Source organism: Triticum urartu, chromosome 4 (genome assembly GCF_003073215.2).
Source record: "Triticum urartu cultivar G1812 chromosome 4, Tu2.1, whole genome shotgun sequence".
Lineage (NCBI taxonomy): Eukaryota > Viridiplantae > Streptophyta > Magnoliopsida > Poales > Poaceae > Triticum > Triticum urartu.
The window spans coordinates 202036239-202052536 of record NC_053025.1 but is presented as its reverse complement, the minus strand read 5'-3'; positions in this window follow the sequence as shown (position 1 = coordinate 202052536).

Below are 16298 nucleotides of genomic sequence, written 5' to 3'. Positions count from 1 at the left end.
GCACAAGTGGGGTTACCACTTTTACATAAAGCATTGTTATGTTCACACCATTAGATTTGCTTTAGCTCAAATCTTAGAGTAAAGCTCCCCCTAGATGTGATATCCCCCCTAAGAGGGATGAACTTGTAACACCCACGATGCGGCTATATCACCCATGTGTCGGGGCACGACTTAGAAGCATAGCCGCATGGTAGGTTTATCGCCAGAGGGGTAATCTTCACACAATCTCATGTACTGAATAAGAAAGGGATAAAGAGTTGGCTTACAATCGCCACTTCACACAAATACAAGTTAACATACATCATCAAGAATACAAACAAGGTCCGACTACGGAACCAAAATAAAAGAAGACAACCCCTAATGCTAGATCCCCGATCGCCCCAACTAGGCTCCTCTACTGATTATCCGGAAAAGAAAACATAGTAACGGCCCGAATCCTCGTCGAACTCCCACTTGAGTTCGGTAGCGTCCCCTGCACTGGCATCATCGGCACCTGCAAACTGTTTGGAGGTATCTGTGAGCCATAGGGACTCAGCAATCTCACACCTGCGAGATCAAGACTATTTAAGCTTATGGGTAGGAGAATGTAGTGAGGTGGAGCTACAGCAAGCACTAGCATATATGGTGGCTAACATACGCAAAAGAGAGCGAGAAGAGAAGCAACACACGGTCAAGAAACTAATAATGATCAAGAAGTGATCCTAAAGCTACTTACGTTCAAGCATAACACGAGACCGTGCTCACTTCCCGGACTCCGCCGGAAAGAGACCATCACGGCTACACACGCGGTTGATTCATTTTAATTAGATTAAGTGTCAAGTTCTCTACAACTGGACATTAACAAATTCCCATCTGCCCATAACCGCAGGCACGGCTTTCGAAAGTTCAAAACCCTGCAGGGAGTCCCAACTTAGCCCATCACAAGCTCTCACGGTCAATGAAGGATATTCCTTGTCCCAGGAAGACCTGGTCAGACTCGGAATCCCGGTTACAAGACTTTACGACAATGGTAAAACAAGACTAGCAAGACCGCCCGATGCGCCCACATCCTGATAGGAGCTGCACATATCTCGTTCTCAGGGAAACACCGAATGAACACTACGTACAGCTAAAACCAGCCCTCAAGTTTCCCCGAGGTGGCGCCGCAAGTGGCTCTGGTTCGGACCAACACTTAGACAAGCACTGGCCCGGGGGGGTTAAAATAAAGATGACCCTTGAGTCTGCAGAACCCAAGGGAAGGTGATAGGTTGTTAGGCAAATGTAAAACCAAGGTTGGGCCTTGCTGGAGGAGTTTTATTCAAAGCAAACACTCAAAGAGTTCCCATAACACCCAACCGTGTAAGGAACGCCAAATCAAGGAACATAACACCGGTATGACGGAAACTAGGGCGGCAAGAGTGGAACAAAACACCAGGCATAAGGCCAAGCCTTCCACCCTTTACCAAGTATATAGGTGCATTAATTAAATAAAAGATAATAATGATATCCCAACAATATCCATGTTCCAACATGGAACATACTCCATCTTCACCTGCAACTAGCAATGCTATAAGAGGGGCTGAGCAAAGCGGTAACATAGCCAAACAATGGTTTGCTAGGAAATGTGGGTTAGAGGCTTGACATGGCAATATGGGAGGCATGTTATAGCAAGTGGTAGGTATCGCAGCATAGCAAAAGAGCGAGCAACTAGCAAGCAAAGATAGAAGTGATTTCGAGGGTATGGTCATCTTTCCTACAAAATTCTCAGAGTTGACGAAAGCTTGATCCTCATAAGCGTACTCAACGGGTTCCTCGATCACGTACTTGTCTCCCGGCTCTTCCCAAGGCAAGAACACAAGCAAAGGACCAACAATCAATCACGGTGCAATGCGCAAGCAACATGATGCAAAACATGGCATGACATGCAAGATGTGATATGTAATGCATATGCGTGCTCCGAAAGGAAAAGAATGAAAAAGGCATCAACATGGAAAACCAAGTGTGCCGCTGGAAAGATGAGATGATTTTGGTCGAAATCGATATAAAGATCACCGGAATCGGATGCACGGTTTGCAAATGGCAAGCAAAACAATAATGGCACAATTCTGCGATTAACAGCACGATGCCATCTAGAATGCAACAAGAAACTAAGCTACTGCACTCCAACATAACAACAAAGCACATGGCAGTGATCTACTCAAGATGCTTGACAAAATATGAACACTGAGCTACGGCTAAATCACACAAGAGCAGGTTCAAACAAGCATGGCAAAAATGCAAAAGATAACAGCATAACAGACTTAGAGAAAAAATTAACATGTTAGGAATTAACATCAGGAAGCAATGTTTAGAGCAAGCAAACAACATGCTACAGGAGAGGATCATAGCAAACCAAGGCATGGCATGAATCTACTAAATGCATGTAACAAAAGTTCCTTACTGACCATAAGCCAAAAAGGATCAGAAGATATGATGGCACCCATGTAAACATAGAAAGTTTCGTTAACAGATTCAAACTTAGCAGAAAACAGAGCATGGCATAAACAGAGTTATGAAGGCATCTTTGCGAGCTCGATACACTCATCACAAAGCCTAGCATGACAAACTAAGCATAGCAATAGCAAGAAGGCATGTTCATGAAGATAACCATTGCAAGAACAAGTTCATAACATACATGGATCAACTACAACAACCATGGAAAAATTGATTAACATGTAAACAATCTGCCAGGAACATTTTATAGCAAAAGTAGAGCAGGATTAAGTCATGCTAGGGTACTCCATAATTGCAAACAGGGGCATGGATGGATAGAGCACAACCATATGTCCAAATCATCCTTACTGAAGATAATCCAGACAAGCACGGATCTCACTGTAGCATCATGGATACATGGTACAAAAATAACAGCAGAGCAAGGACTTGGCAAAATCCTAAGTCCCTGAAATCGGCAATATTACAAAGGCTACTTTGCATGCTTGTGCTAGTCACCACAATGATCACAAAAACACAAGGCATGCACTCCTGTAAATATGGCATGGCATAGATCAAAATACATGTAGAGCTCATGCCCATATGCAGCACACAACAAATGTAGCAAAAATGACAAATGCTCAGAATCTGATAAGAATCAGCACCTAACAATTTATAGCACTCTTGCATCAGAGATTTGGGCATCAAGATGAACTCAAACAAGCATGTCACAATGGAACAAAATGAAGAGCACATCATGATGAACATTTTGATATCTGATGCACACAAAACCGAGCAATGTTCATGAAGTTATGATGCGTTGAACAGAGCAATAGAATGTGAGGGAAAAAGACTTACAGATATTTTTACCCCATGAAACAGATCTAGGGTTTGACCGCACGGGAAACGAGGCTCGCCGGAGTTGAGGCCAGAGAAGAGGAGGGAGACGGCCGGAGCTGGAGAGGGCGAAGGAGAAGTCACCGAAGCTGGGGTGGCAGGCGCCGGATGATGAGGGCAGGAGGCAGAGGCGGGGCACCGCGTGGTGGCACGCCTCGCCGGAGTCGGGCGGCAAGGCGGTGGCCGGGCGACGATGGCAGGCGACGGGCGGTGCAGGCGAGGCGCGGCGGGAGGACGCGGGCGGCGGCACCGTGCTTTGCGTCACTCGGCGGCATAGCAAGCGGGGCACGCGGCGAGCAGCGGCGGTGGGATCCATGCCCGGTTCGGCCCGGCGCGGGCCGGATCTGGGTTCGGCGGGCCCGCGCGGTGGGAGGCGTTGACTGGCGGCGGGGTTGGCGACGTGGCGCTCGTGGAGTGGAGGGAAGCGGCGGCGGGGTGACATGGCGACTCCTGGTTGGCGGGAGCGATGTGGAGGCGGACATGTCCGGCGGCGGAGGAAGAAACGTCCGGCGGCGCGAGGGGAGCGATGCTTGGGTTTGATCTGCGCGAATTTTTCGGAGGGGAGCATCTATTTATAGGTAGAAGGTGGTGGGAGTGTCCAAATGAGGTGTAGTTTTCGACCACGCGATCGTGATCGAACGGCCTAGAGGATGGAGGGTGTTTGGATGGGTTATTGGGCCACTTTGGAGGGGTGTTGGGATGCAACACACACGAGGCCTTTACGGTTCCCCGGTTAACCGTTGGAGTATCAAACGGACTCCAAATGGCGTGAAACTTGACAGGCGGTCTACCGGTTGTGTACCAAGGCCACTTGGCAAATCTCGGTCCATTCTGAGAATGTTTAACACCCGCTCATGAAAAGAGACAAGAGAGGGGACGCCGGAGGACGTAGGAGTGTTGGATTGCAAAACGGACAATGGGGAAAATGCTCGGATGCATGAAACGAACACGTATGGAAAATGAGATGCACATGATGACATGATATGAAATGCATGACATGAACAAAATACGAAACGAAAAGAAAAACCCAACCACGAAGGGAAAATCATATCGCATATCCGGGAAAGGCAAGAGTCGCAGTTACAAATATGGAAAATTGCATCTGGGGCGTTACAGAACTAACCTTGGGTTTTGTCGACGATGACTTCATCTAGATGTTGAAGATGTGGATGCTCAATGTTGATGTAGATCATTCGGAGCAATCCATTTGAGTGAGTTGCACTTTCAATACCTACACGGGTTAGTCCCGCAAGGAACAAACAAAGATATCGATGGACATAGAATGAATTTCATACATGATGATTTCCATGAAAGCATTAGCTTACCTTGTCCCTTGTCTTACCAACAAGAGGGTTTGTGACTCCTTGAACTAGTGCAAGATGTGGATGTTGTTTTCACTTGTCCTCGCCAAAATGATACGAATGGAGTATGTTGGCAGAGTCACCCTAAAGAACTCTCTAGTTCTTCTTCTTCGGGATCCACATCATCTTGATGGGAATCCTTGGAGTCATAGTTGTACTTGATGAAGTAGAACTTGATGTCATCTTGGGAACCCACTTGACCAAGGCCTTGGGAGCTTCTTTAAATGCATCAATCTCTTCTTGAAGCTTGTCCTTGCCTTTTTGCTTGTGGTCTTGTGGTGGAAGATCATCTTGATCTTGTGTCCCCTTGAAAGAAGTAGAATCATACTTCTCTTGTTGAGGAACAAACGTCGTCTTGGGGTATTGATCTTCTTCCCACTCAACTCCATTGGCATTGAACTTCCGTTCAAAACCAACACCTTGATTCTTCCGGTGTCTTCCTTGCTTGCGTACAATTTCCTCAAATTGCTTACTTCCGGAAAGGCTCTTGTAAACACCTTTCTCTATAATTCCTTTCAATAAGCTATTTTCTTTCTCAAGTGTAACTTGGCTAAGAGAATCATTAGTGGAATCAAGAGAACTACTAGAAGCAACAACATTGGATTTAACATGATCATTGTTACTACTAGAGGAAGAATCTTTCTTACTCTTGTTGTTAGATTTTACTTGTGGCATGTAAGTAGACAGGAGTAAACACTTGGCAATGTAAGAAGAACTTTTCTTGCGAAGATCATCATTGATTGCTTTTAAGAACACATGCTCTTGCTCAAGGTTGAGATTTTCAAAGCGTAGCTTCTCATGAGTCTTTAAAAGCTCTCGATGATCTTCCAAGGTAGTTTCATGAGCTAACTTAAGAGTGTTTGGTTGTTTAGTTAGACGCTCAATCTCCTTCTTATCATCATCATTCATTTTATCTTGTTTAGCATGATTAATGACAAGTTCATCAAAGTTTTCATCACTAGATTTGTCAACAAGTAAATCATCATCACCTAGCAAGTCAACTTCATCACTATTGAAATCAGCATACTCGGGGTGTGATACCTTTGGGCCTTCAGCCATGAAGCATCTTCCAATTCCTTCATTTGGTGAGTCAAATATGTCGTAGGAGTTCGTCGACACAAATGCTAGAACGGCAACACCTTCATCTTCAGTATATTCGGAGTCGGAGTGATAACTTCTCTCGGAGTGATTGTTGGAGTCGGAACCGGATACCCATTCACCAACATGAGCTTGATGTCTTTGTTTTGTGTAGCTCCTTGATGACTTGTCCTTCCTTTCCGAATCCTTGCTTCTCCGAGAAGTTCTTCGTTCATAACGATCATCTCTACTCCTTCTCTCTCTTTGATTCTTCTCTTCTACTTCTCCTTTTGGGTGAATCTTCTCTTCTTTTGTAGGGGGGCATACACTCATTTTAGTAGTGTCTGGGTCTTCCACAATTGTAGCAATTACGCTCACGACTCAAAGATCTTTTGTCATTGTAGGGCCTTGTCTTGGAACTTCTTTCTATGTTTCTAATCTTGTAGAACTTGTTGAAATTCTTCACCATTAGGCTCAATTCTTCATTGAGGGCTTGTTTCTCACCTGATGTAGGAGCATCACATGAGGCTTTGTAAGCACCACTAGACTTGTTGTGAAGCTCTTCTTTATCCTTGAGTGACATCTCATGAGCAACAATTCTTCCAATCACTTCCGTTGGCTTGAGATATTTGTAATTGGGCATCATTTGGATCAATGTGCACATGGTATCATATTTTCCATCCAAGGCTCTTAGGATCTTCTTGATGATGAATCTATCGGTCATCTCTTCACTTCCTAAGCTGACAATGTCATTTGTGATGAGAGCAAGCCTAGAGTACATTTCAGCGATACCTTCACCATCCTTCATTTTGAACTTGTCAAGTTGACTTTGAAGAACATTCAATTTTTATTCCTTGACGGAGTCGGTACCCTTGTGCATATCAATCAAAGTATCCAAAATTTCCTTTGCGTTCTCAAGACGGCTGATTCTGTTTAATTCTTCAGGGCACAATCCGTTGAAGAGGATATCGCAAGCTTGAGCATTGTATTGCAGCATTTTCAACTCTTCCACGGTAGCTTCACGGTTTGGTTTTCTCCCATCAAAGAATTCACCTTGCAAGCCAATACACACAATAGCCCAAACGGCGGGGTTATGTGCAAGAATATGCATTTTCATCTTATGCTTCCAACTAGCAAAATTAGTACCATCAAAGTAAGGACCTCTACGGTGATAATTTCCCTCGCTAGATGTCATAGTCTCCTAGGTTGTGAAACCAAGGCTATGGTCGCCAAAGCTATGGAAATCAAGGCAAATGGAGACCAAAGCTCTGATACCACTTGTAGGATCGAAAGTATGTCTAGAGGGGGTGATTAGACTACTTGACCAAATAAAAGTCTATCCTTTTACCAATTTTAGGTCTTGGCAGACTTTAGCAACTTAGCACAAGTCAAGAAATCAACCTACACATGCAAGTCTAAGAGTATAGCAGAGGAATGTAAAACATTTTCATATGAAGGTAAAGGGAGGAGTTTGGAGGGAGCAAACGCAATGTAGACACAGAGATTTTTGGCGTGGTTCTGGTAGGTGGTGCTATCGTACATCCATGTTGATGGAGACTTCAACCCATGAAGGGTAACGGCTGCGCGAGTCCACGGAGGGCTCCACCCATGAAGGGTCCACGAAGAATCAACCTTGTCTATCCCACCATGGCCATCGCCCACAAAGGACTTGCCTCACTTGGGTAGATCTTCATGAAGTAGGTGATCTCCGTGCCCTTACAAAGTCCTTGGTTCAACTCCACAATCTTGTCGGAGGCTCCCAAGTGACACCTAACCAATCTAGGAGACACCACTCTCCAAAAGGTAATAGATGGTGTGTTGATGATGAACTCCTTGCTCTTGTGCATAAAATGATAGTATCCCCAACACTCAACTCTCATAGATTTGGATTTGGTGGAAAAATGATTTGACTGGAAAGCAACTTGGGAAAGGCTAGAGATCAAGATTCTTGTGGTTGGAATGGAATATCTTGGTCTCAACACATGAGTAGGTAGTTCTCTCTCAGAAAATGTATGCTGGAAGTGTAGGCACGTTCTGATGGCTCTCTCTCCACAAATGAAGAGTGGGTGGAGGGGTATATATAGCCTCCACACAAAATCTAGCCGTTACACACAATTCACCAAATTCGGTGGGACCGAATCATGAAACTCGGTCAGACCGATTTAGTTCAAAATGTGAACATTAGGCTTTTCGGTGAGACCGACATGTCAACTCGGTGGGACCAATTTCATTAGGGTTAGGGCATAACGTAATCTTGGTGAGATGGATCACATAAACTCAGTAAGACCAATTTCTGTAATAGGCAAACAGAGAGTTGGTCAGGCAAACTCGATGGGACCGAATCGCTTATTTCATTGAGACCGAAACGTTACGAAAGGGAAACAAAGAGTTTGCATTGTGAACTCGGTGGCACCGATCGCTCATCTCGGTTAGACCGAAACGTTACGAAATGAAACAGAGAGTTTGCAATCCCATCTCAGTGAGACCGAGATCCCTATTGGTGAGATCGAACCGATTATGGTTTCTGGAAGTGGCTATGTCAAACGAACTCGGTGGCGCCAGATAGATCAAATCGGTGGGGCCGAGTTTGACTTTTGGTTTGTGACATATGTGGACATGATAAAGTGGTTGAGGTCTTTTGGAGCATATCACTAAGAATTTTGAGCAAGCAAGCCATTAAGCAACACCTCATCCCCTTTTAATAGTATTAGCTTTTCTTGTGGACTAAATGTGATCTAGGATCACATTAATAAAATGTAGAGTCTTGAGATTGAGCCAATATGTGTACTTAGCATTTTGAGGGGTCCACATTCCTAGTCCATGCCATGCCAATCATTGAACTTCCTGAAATGATCATCTTGAAAGAGCATTAGTTCAATGAGCTATATGTTGTTAGGAATTACCAAAACCCCCCAGGGATAGTTGCACTTTCACATACTCAACCATCATATAGTCTTCTATGATTGCTAACACTCACCACGTACACATGAGCAAAACGTTTTAACCGAACAAATAGAAAGATAGGGGCTTATGGTTTGGCCTCCCAACGTATTCACCTCAAGGGTGATGTCAACAATAATAACTCATGCTACCCATATCCAACTGGATATATGTGCCTAGATCTATCCTCACCACATGATGCTTGCCAAAGAAGAAAAATAAAAAGGAATAGGGAGAAAAACTTTGACTCTTTGCATAAAAGTAAATACATAAAAGTAATATATAGGCCCTTCGCAGAGGGAAGCAGAGCTTTCCATGCACTTATTTGTTTGTATGATCAACCCCTTAGTGCAAAAGAACGTCATGTTATATTGACCCTTATAATAGCAACCTTTATTATGCAGTCCATCGCTTTTATTACTTTACCATCACAAGTTCGTACAATGCTCAATTTTCTCTTACACTGGATGATCTCACACTTTTATAAGCAATTTTGATTGCCTTATTGCACCGATGACAACTTACTTGAAAGATCTTGCTCAATCCTTAGGTAGGTATGGTGGACTCTTGAAGATAAGATTTGGGTTTTAAGGGTTTTTGGATGCACAAGTAGTATCTCTACTTGGTGCGGAATATTTGGCTAGCAAAGATGGGGGGCAAGCACCACATGTTGAAGGATCTATGACAATATAACTTCTATGTGAATATGAACAAACATAAACCATTACATTGTCTTCCTTGTCCTAGAGTTCGTACTAAAATAACACCAAAGAAAATTCATATTCATAATACTCAATCCACACAAAGAACTTCAAAGAGTGCCCCAAGATTTCTATCGGAGAAACAAAGACAAGAACGTGCATCAATCCCTATGCATAGATTACCCCAATGTCACCGCGGAAATCCGCAAGTTGAGTGCCAAAACATATATCAAGTGAATCAATATGATACCCCATTGTCACCACGAGTATTCAATTGCAAGACATATATCAAGTGTTCACAAATCCATAAAAGTATTCAATCCGATAACAACAAAATCTCAAAGGGAAAAACTCAATTCATCACAACAAGATAGAGAGGGGAAAACACCATATGACCCGACTATATTAACAAAGCCCGCGATACATCAAGATCATGACATCTCAAGAACACGAGAGAGAGAGAGATTAAACACATAGCTACTGGTACAAACCCTCAGCCCCGAGTGTGGACTACTCCCTCCTCATCGTGGTGGCCGCCGGGAGGATGAAGATGGCCACCAGAGATGATTACCCCCTCTGGTAAGATGCCGGAACGGGTCTAGATTAGTTTTCAGTGGCTACGGAGACCTGCGATGGCGAAACTTCTGATCTAGGTTAACCTCGAAGGGCTTCGGAATATTTGGGAATTTATAGTGCAAAGAAGGGGTATGGGAGGCCATCGAGGTGGGCACAACCCACTTGGGCGTGCCTAGGGGCCCAGGCGCGCCCTGGTGGGTTGTGCCCCCCTTGGGGCACCCCTAGGTGCTTCTTTGGCCCACTGTTGGTCTTCTGGTCCATAAAAAATCCACAAAAAGTTTCGCGGTGTTTGGACTCCGTTTGATATTGATTTCCTGTAATGTAAAAAACAAGCAAAAAACAGCTACTGGCACTGGGCACTAGGTCAATAGGTTAGTCCCAAAAAATGATATAAAGTTGCTATAAAATGATTGTAAAACATCCGAGAATGATAAAATAACAACATGAATACTTCATAAATTATAGATACGTTGGAGACGTATCACTTGTCTAGTGTAGTCTACCTTCCGCTACATATCAATAGGTTGATTTCTACTGGTTGTCTTCAAAGATCTCATGTTTTGAAGACTTTCGTTAAAATCGCCTATTCACACCCTCTAGTCGATAACTAGCACTTTCAGGTCAAAATATTATTCATCCGGTCCTCACAGTGAAGTGACAAGACCCTACGACCTAGGTGACACTAGTCCAAGCGACGTGTTCGGGTTACCAAAGTCAACCTCACCTTATGCACTATGCAGTCACTGTCACTGCCCCTGTATAGCATGCCTCGCCTCGTCTCCCTCTCCCCTAGCACCACTCCATCTCCATCTCCGTCTCACCGGGGATCCTGAGGTCACTCTTCATCATCTCACTCTGCCCCCGCGTACCCTTGCCTCGCTCGCTGTAACACCCACGATGCGGCTATATCTCCCACGTGTCGGGGCATGACTTAGAGGCATAGCTGCATGGTAGGTTTGTCGCAAGAGGGGTAATCTTCACACAATCCCATGTACTGAATAGAAAGGGATAAAGAGTTGGCTTACAATCGCCACTTCACACAATACATGATAATCCATACATCATCCAAGGTACAAACAAAGGTCCGACTACGGAACCAATATAATGAAAGACCACCCCAAATGCTAGATCCCCGATCGTCCCAACTGGGCTCCACTAATAATCAATAGGAAACAAAACAACACAACGAACACGATCTTCATCGAGCTCCCACTTGATCTCAGTTGCGTCACCTGCACTGGTATCATCACGCCTGCAACTGTTTGGAAGTATCTGTGAGTCACGAGGACTCAGCAATCTCACACCCGTGAGATCAAGACTATTTAAGCTTATGGGTAGGAAAGGGGTAATGTGGTGGAGCTGCAGCAAGCACTAAGCATATATGGTGGCTAGCATACGCAAATGAGAGCGAGAAGAGATGCAACGCAACGATCGTGAAGCTAGAAATGATCAAGAAGTGATACTGAAACTAATTACGCACAACCATAACCCAAGACCCGTGTTCACTTCCCGGACTCCGCCGAGAAGAGACCATCACGGCTACACACGTAGTTGATGCATTTTAATTAAGTTAAGTGTCAAGTTCTCTACAACCGGATATTAACAAATTCCCATCTGCCCATAACCGCGGGCACGGCTTTCGAAAGTTCAAACCCTGCAGGGTTGTCCCAACTTAGCCCATCACAAGCTCTCACGGTTAACGAAGGATATTCCTTCTCCCAGGAAGACCCGATCAGACTCGGAAGCCCGGTTACAAGACATTTCGACAATGGTAAAAAAAGACCTGCAAAGCCGCCCGAATGTGCCGACAAATCCTGATAGGAGCTGCACATATCTCGTTCTCAGGGCACACCGGATGAGCGGTCCGTACAACTAAAACCAACCCTCAAGTTTCCCCGAGGTGGCGCTGCAAGGGACTTTAGTTTGGACCAACACTCAGAGGAGCACTAGCCCGGGGGGGTTTAAAATAAAGATGACCCTCGGGCTCCAGAAACCCGAGGGAAAAAGGCTTAGGTGGCAAATGGTAAAACCAAGGTTGGGCCTTGCTGGAGGAGTTTTATTCAAAGCGAACTATCAAGGGGTTCCCATAACACCCAACCGCGTAAGGAATGCAAAATCAAGGAACATAACACCTGTATGACGGAAACTAGGGCGACAAGAGTGCAACAAAACACCAGGCATAATGCCGAGCCTTCCACCCTTTACCAAGTATATAGATGGATTAATTAAATAAGAGATAATAATGATATCCCAACAATAATCCATGTTCCAACATGGAACAAACTGCATCTTCACCTGCAACTAGCAACGCTATAAGAGGGGCTGAGCAAAGCGGTAACATAGCCAATCAACAGTTTGCTAGGAAAGGTGGGTTAGAGGTTGACATGGCAAAATGGCAGGCATGATATAGCAAGTGGTAGGTATCGCGACATAGCAATAGAGCGATCAACTAGCAAGCAAAGATAGAAGTGGTTTTGAGGGTATGGTCATCTTGCCTGAGATCCCGCAAGGAAGAAGAACGAGTCCATGAAGAAGACAAACAGACGTAGTCGAACGGATCCTCACAAACGTGATGTTATCGGACCTAACCCGAAGAGGCAACACCAGAAAGAAGCAAGCAACATAGTAAACAACCAAGCATAACATGGCATGATGCACAATCAAGTATGATGCATGGCCGGTTTAAAGAGGCATGGCATGGCAAAGTACACAAACAATACTACAAATTAAGTGGAGCTCAATATGCAACTCCGTTGCATATTGATGAAACACCACGTCAATTATTTAGTTCTCTCTCGTTTAGGTACCCAACAACTTTAAATGTTATTAAACATGGCAAGAAATGAAGCATAAGAAAACTACACCTTTAAGCAAGTTTAAATGAGGCCGGAAACAACAACAACAATTCCGGAAAATCCTCATATGCATTAGCTATTTAATGCACAAACAATTTTAAACATTTTAAATGTTATTATTATGATGCGGATGACATGTGCAAGTTTATGCAATTTTTAAGAAAAAGTTACATGAACATGATATGAAGCATTAGTCACCGTGGTGGAAAGAAAGGGTGCCATGGCAATGACAACGGAAATGGTGCCACGACAACATTCCGGTTCCGATAACTCGATTGAGATGCCGGTGCAAAAGAAAGTGTGACGGGAGCGTGTCATGCGATGAACGGTGGGGTGATCCCGGATTCCGGGTTCCCACGAGTCGATGACATGGACGCGAGAGACACTACGGACACGGTGCAGACAAAGGGTGCATCTCATACAACACATGCAATCGTTCTCGGACGGTCGTCTCGGGGTTATACCTTCGAAGCGTGCGTTTCCGGACGGTTCAGGTTCGATGTTAGCGGAAGTAGTGGTTCCCGGTTTGGAGGGGGACTTGTCGAATTTGAGTCCTTCGGGGTTCGATGGTAGTGGTTCACGTTCTTAGTCACACAAGTTCCGTAGATGTTCAGGGTCATGCGAGGAACTTGATGTCCATGGAGTCTTTGCGGTTTGACGGTACTTGACGTCCAAGTGGTCTCTAGGGTACTTGGCATTTGTGCTACCCAGGTGTTCGGCGCCTGAAGTTGTACATGGTCCACGAGTCGTCGATCGTTCGGGGTCCGACTTGCGGGTCTTGCCGACAGCAAGTGGTACTTGGCAAGTCCGCGTAGTTGTACACATGTTGTAGTCGAACTTGAAAGATCCGAGGGCTCTGGGCGTCGTGGTACTTGGCGCAATCCGAGACAACGGTACTTGATGAACCGGATACGGTCTTAGAGGCACGGTCTTAGCAACAACCGAAAGCGGAGGCGCATGAAGGGCGATGTGGTATGCTGCTGCTTGTGGATGGCGTGGATGGCACAACGTGGAGGGTCTCAGCCACGAGCAGGGGACCGAGGCCCTGGCCATCTCCTGCGGGTGTTGCGCTGGACGGCAGCGGCCTTGCAGGAGAGGTTGGCGCGTGGGAGGAAGGAGAGTCCGACGAGGGGCTCGGCGATGGCGACGGCTTGAAACTGCTGCTGGTGGCGCTCGTGGCCATGGGACGCAAAATCTGAGGTCCAAGGCAAGGCGCAGTGGAGGAGCTTGGCGGCGCGGCGGCCGGACGAAGCAGGGAGGCGCATGAGGAGACTCAGACGCGGCAGGGTAGCGGTGCTGGCGACGGGGAGGTCTCGCCGCGTGGGTGAGGGCGCCTTGGGAGGCGGCTGGAGGTGCGAATGGAGCAGAGAAAGGGAGGTCGGGCGCTGCAGCGGACCAAGGCGGTGGCGCGAGCGGGGGATGCGGTGGTGCTGGCAAGGGAGGCACGCCATGGGGATCGAGTGCGGGCGCTCCTCCTGGCGTTGGCTCTGTGTGTGGCGGCGCACAGGGGAAGATGGGGATGGATCGAGAGAGGAGGCAGCGAGCAAGGGGATAAGGGGGAGATCGGGCAGGCCTCTTGGGCCGGCGAGGTCAGGCCGCAGGCGGGCCTTAAGCAGGCTACGATTATGGACTACTCCCCCTCTATTAAGATTTTCTAGAAGAATATAGATTTAGAGAAAGGAAGAAAGGGATAGGAAGAGAGTTTGGACGTGGGATTATTTCCTTGGACTCGCAAGAATGAGTTTGATCCAGAAAAATTGTAAGGAGAGATGTTGAAGGGCTTTGAAAGCAGCCCACTTGAAATGCATTCAAATGGGTTTGAATAGGAAGTGGGTGTTCGGAAGGTCCAAAAATGTAGAGATTTAAGGAGGAGCCTCAATAAATGGAGAAACAATTATCGACAAGGTTGGGAGATCGACTCAAAGCAGAAAATGCATGGGATTAAAATGCAAGTGTGTTATGGTTAATTCCAAAGTTAATGGAATATTTTAAATATAGCTCCCTAATAATATTGGGAGACTTTTATATGTTGTAAAGAGAAATCACCATGTGCATTTCCCTCAATTTAAATGGATCAAAGATCCCTGCAATTTATTTAGTTGAGTTTTAAAAGGGTGCATGATGACATGATGCAATGCAAGAGATGACATGATGAATGCAACAAAGCAATCGAAACACATGACAACAACGAAAAACATGGAAGCCGTCTGGAGCGTCGGTCTCGGGGCGTCACAACACTCCACCACTACGAGAGTATCTCGTCCCGAGATCTAGGATGGCACCGAAGAAAAATGGAAGAGGAAGAGAAAAGGTAAAACTAAGTTGCTTCTTGAAAAAACGAGTGAAACCATACACCTTGAGAGGTTGAACAATTTCGAGAAAAGAATATAATGGAGATGATCGAAATTGAAAACACTCCGTTAGAAAAGAGGAACAAGGAAGAACAAATTCGGACAGCACTCCGGTTGAAAAGAGATGCAAGACTTGATAAGTTGAAAAGAACTCGAGCAGAGGACACAACACTCCGGTTAAATGGATATGCATGAAAAAAAACACGATCCTCACAATTCGATGAGTGAAGAGAGAAACATCACAATGCCTCCAGAAGAAATAAAGAATGGAATGAAATGAACGGAGGGAAACAAGATCTTGAGAGAGCACTCTTACAACAAATGCTAGAACGGAGTTGTTGGATTATCAACAAAGAAAGGATAAGCTTGATATGGGCTTATGGAATACATCTCAAAATTATAAGGTGACAACCTTCCACTCACGGGAAAAGATTGGATTGAGGTCAACAACGAGATGACAACTCCTTTCGCTGAGTGGATAGGAGAAAAAAACATGGATCATTGATAGACACCACAATAAGCAACATTCCTTAGGGAAGGCTTTAGGTGAAAACTAACCCAAGGTAACTCCGACAAAAGGATTGATTGGTTGAAAAGATCCCTTTGAGCGAAGAGAAAATGATGGATTTAAATATGTCACTCTTTGAAAACTTGTGAATCATGAAACCTAAAGGGAAATTATCAAGAATTACATACCACCACCTCAAATGATAAGGTAGAAAGAACTGCACTTCCAAATGCAAGATAAAGAATGCTTGATCTCCTCAAAACAAAACATGTGTTGAGCACCATGTTTATTTTAGAGTATAGCTTGGCATATCATAACTCCGATAGAAATCTTGAAGAACAAATCGAGAATTAAAAGAAACCTTGACAAACCACCATGTTGAGACTCCATGAAGAACTTCGGTAATGAAAGAATGATCAAAAGGAAAGAGAGTTGAAAACACAAGGTGAAGCCTTGCAATGATTTAGATTTAGCTTCGAAATGATATCATTGAAATAGCTTGGAGCTTCGGAAACAAAAGATGAACAACTTAGCACCAACAAATTGATATCATGAACGAACTCCAGAAGAAAAGAATTGAATCA